Source organism: Sinocyclocheilus rhinocerous, unplaced genomic scaffold, assembly GCF_001515625.1.
Source record: "Sinocyclocheilus rhinocerous isolate Xijiao unplaced genomic scaffold, SAMN03320098_v1.1 scaffold72, whole genome shotgun sequence".
Lineage (NCBI taxonomy): Eukaryota > Metazoa > Chordata > Actinopteri > Cypriniformes > Cyprinidae > Sinocyclocheilus > Sinocyclocheilus rhinocerous.
The window spans coordinates 1,475,167-1,479,007 of NW_015628351.1; the positions used below are offsets into that span (position 1 = coordinate 1,475,167).

Here is a 3,841-nt window from a genome sequence, read left to right on the forward strand (position 1 = left end):
TGGCCAAAAACGGACCGAATTTGCATGCCCTGCTGTACATTTTGACCGGTTGATGAACAATAAGCTTATGTGGATTCTACACATTTAAACAATTCAGATAAGTTATCTAGAATTATTTATGGAGCAGATAAAATACATATAATCATTTATTAATCAATTATCATTTTGACTTATATCTTTTCTTTATTTAAAGGCTGAAATGTGAGGTTTACCTTTTTATGAAACTTTTTCAAAGCTTTATTTGAACATTTACATTAGATATTTCAACATGCTATTAAACTGTTGTCAGTCAAGTTGTCATTTAAAATCTGAACATCATTGGTAATGTTATTATGCAAACAAAAAGTCATTTTATTTGTTGTTTGTTGATTTTTAAATATAAAACTTGAAGTGATTTATGTGTCGGTACTTTTTGAACATCTCCAGCACATTTTAACAATACCGTGATAATACTGATTACCGTGATAATTTTGGTCACTATAATACCGTTACATCCCTAATACTAGCATTCTAAAGTTTAGGGTCAGAAAAAAAGTACTAATTTTATTAAGCAAGAATGAATTTAATTGATCAAAAGTGACTGTAAAGACATTTATAATGTTACAACCAGATATAATTTTTGATATTTTTTTTTACTAGTGGGTGCAGGACACTATAGTTCATTTATGTAAGTGAGGATAGCAAAATAAAGTAAACTGTGACAAAATATACCCAACAATTCCTTTTGCTAATTCCAATTGACCTAAATTGGTATTATCTAATTTTGTACTTAATATTTAACAGCTGACAGCTATTCAACATAATTCATTACATATCAAAGTTATCTGACATTATCAAGATTAATTTGTTCTGACACATTTGAACTCTGAGTTCTTGTCATATTTTATTACCATTTTCTAAGCTATAGCAAATAAACTGTGATAATGTGAGAAATGTTGAAGGTGTCTGAATACATTTTGGTTTGACTGTATATGTGTGAAAAAGTAGATATAATACTATATTCAAATAGAAATAGAATAGTTATTTTAAATTGCTATAATAATTTACAATATTACTTTTTTTTTTACTGTATTTTTGATCAAATAAATGCATTCTTAATCGCAATACTGCTTTGTCCACGGAGGTTACGGGAAACAGCTCTAATTCAGCTTTTCCAGAAGCGCCACCTGCTGTCAGCGAGTGGATTTACAGAGACTTATATTTACATTCAGCTTGCGTGCAGTTTCTTTCTGGCCAAAAACTGACAGAATTTGCATGCCCTGCTGTAAATATTTTGACCGGTTGATGAAAAACAAGCTTATGTGGATTCTACACATTTAAACAATTCAGGTAAGTTATCTAGAATTATTTATGGAGCAGATAAAATACATATAATCATTTATTAATCAATTATCATTTTGACTAAATTGGTATTATCTAATTTTGTACTTAATATTTAACAGCTGACAGCTATTCAACATAATTCATTACATATCAAAGTTATCTGACATTATCAAGATTAATTTGTTCTGACACATTTGAACTCTGAGTTCTTGTCATATTTTATTACCATTTTCTAAGCTATAGCAAATAAACTGTGATAATGTGAGAAATGTTGAAGGTGTCTGAATACATTTTGGTTTGACTGTATATGTGTGAAAAAGTAGATATAATACTATATTCAAATAGAAATAGAATAGTTATTTTAAATTGCTATAATAATTTACAATATTACTTTTTTTTTTACTGTATTTTTGATCAAATAAATGCAGCACTGGTGAATATAAGAGACTTCTAACCCTAACCCGAAAGTTCAAAAAGTTTTGGGTTCAAAAGTTACACATCTGAACATCTAAGTCGCCTTGGATTCTAAAAAGAAACTCTCTCACTAGACTATCATGTCTCGCACTTATTTATAGAATGTCTTTCTCTTTGGTCATGTCTTGTGTTGCCTAGGGCAGCAAGTGAGCCAGGACTGTCAATGGTACCACCTCAAACAAACAAACAAACAAAAAAAAAGTAAGACACCCTTGAAGGGTCCAAAAACAAATGTGCCAAAAGAACAACTCCTAGCTCTGTACCACGCGCTCTTCCTCTCACATCTCGTTCTTCTCTTGATAACACTTCCTTTCTCTCCCACGCCAGCAGCATTTCTTTCGCAGTCTACATCCACAGTGAGGCAGTTTAATGGCCCTCCCACGCGAGACTAATGAAGACATTTCATTGTTGTTGGAAGGGTGATGAAACAATGGTGGTCAAATGATAACTCTCTCCCTCGTCGCCCCCATACCAGCTGGTCTGAGGTGAAAGCCAAATCTCTCTCTGCCTCGTTCCTTTCAGCATATGGAATGGTTTGAAGAGGAGGGAAAAAAACCCTCCGCTTCGTTTCGTTTCATTTGATCCTCTACCAGATCTTGACTAATGGACAATGAAGCTGAAATGGACAGTTGCTTTTGGTGGGAATGAGGATGTTGATTCGAGAAAGCGATTTCAGACTTCAGTCATTACCTTGCGTGATTTCTTATATCCAGACAGCACACAAAAAGAGCACAGGGGAAGGAAGAAAAAAAATGTTACCAGTGTAGAAAACACAGAGGATGTCAGTACACACAGAACAGAACCCATGCAGTAAACTGTAAGCCTGAGGAATAAAATATTCACACGCGTAGCTCAAGCAAGACACTTAGCATGCAGGTCGCAAGTAAATAAATATATATGTGTGTGTACAGTGCCACGAAAACAAATGTTCAGAGTAAATCAGAAATGGCATTAAAGTTGCGCTATGTTTTACACTACTGCACCCGCATTATTTATATTTGCTTTGTGATACGGCGGTGTAGTTAGGGTCTGTTCAGTGGAACGGCTGAGGCCATCGAGGCAATATGAAAGTATTTCTCTTGGGGTTTCGCTGCAGACGGCCCCTTTGGAACAAGACCCTTCTGGTTTCTTCACATTTTTCCTCTCTCATCCTCTCACGCTTTTGCTTTAATAAGATTTTCCTGCCTCTACCGCTGAAATGAAACACAATTATCATACGTAGGAAGGTTTAATGACGAAAAAAGGCACACTTAAGTGCCTACGCGTAAGACTACATCAAGCTAATCACAAATTACACTATTTAGAATAACTGGAGGATGAGAGAGTTTTGAGATTATTACATGGCCTCGATTTGTGTATGAGAGCGGCCCGATTGTTCTGCTGTCGTACTTCGGCTTTGACACGAGGCTGCTGGGATTGATCTGAGTGGGTGCGAATCCGTAGCACAACAGACAGAGTCATTTCCACATGGCAATTAAAAGAAAACGGAGGGCACAGACAAAAGACCACAAGTACGAGACGTAAAAGAGGGAAGTTTCGAAAGCTTCCCACACATGCACCCCAGACCCTGCGTGAAAAGCAGCCAACTAAACTTCAAAGAATGCACCAAACAAAGCAAGACTTTCTGGACAATATCAATTAGCGTCATGGTAATATCATGGTTTCTTTGAAATTATACCATGATAATACCATAGTATTATCTGAAATGTCAATATCATAGTATTTGAATATGGTAATCATGCAATACCATGTTGTACAGTGGGGTCTAAAAGTCTTTTGAAAATGCTTGTATCTTACAATCTTAATTTAAAATATAATACATACACATATATATATATATATATATATATTTTTTTTTAACACAGTTGACATTCTCAGCATAAGAGCTTGAGTAAAAAGTTTATTCGAAAAAATTTATATTTAAGAATTATTTTAGAACTTGGTATTTGTTTGCCTTTCTTTTGCTTTACTGACAGCAGCACTGGATCTGTATGAACTGCTCAAAAATTATTATGTTCTCCAGCATGATTTGAGATGATTCAAA

At 34.5% G+C, this 3,841-nt stretch overlaps 1 protein-coding gene across 1 annotated transcript in view; it reads right to left on the reverse strand.

The window, feature by feature from the left end:
* LOC107737670 (agrin-like) overlaps positions 1–3,841 on the reverse strand; it is a 283,048-nt gene that overhangs the window by 14,095 nt on the left and 265,112 nt on the right. The gene's annotated exons all lie outside the window — the stretch shown is intronic.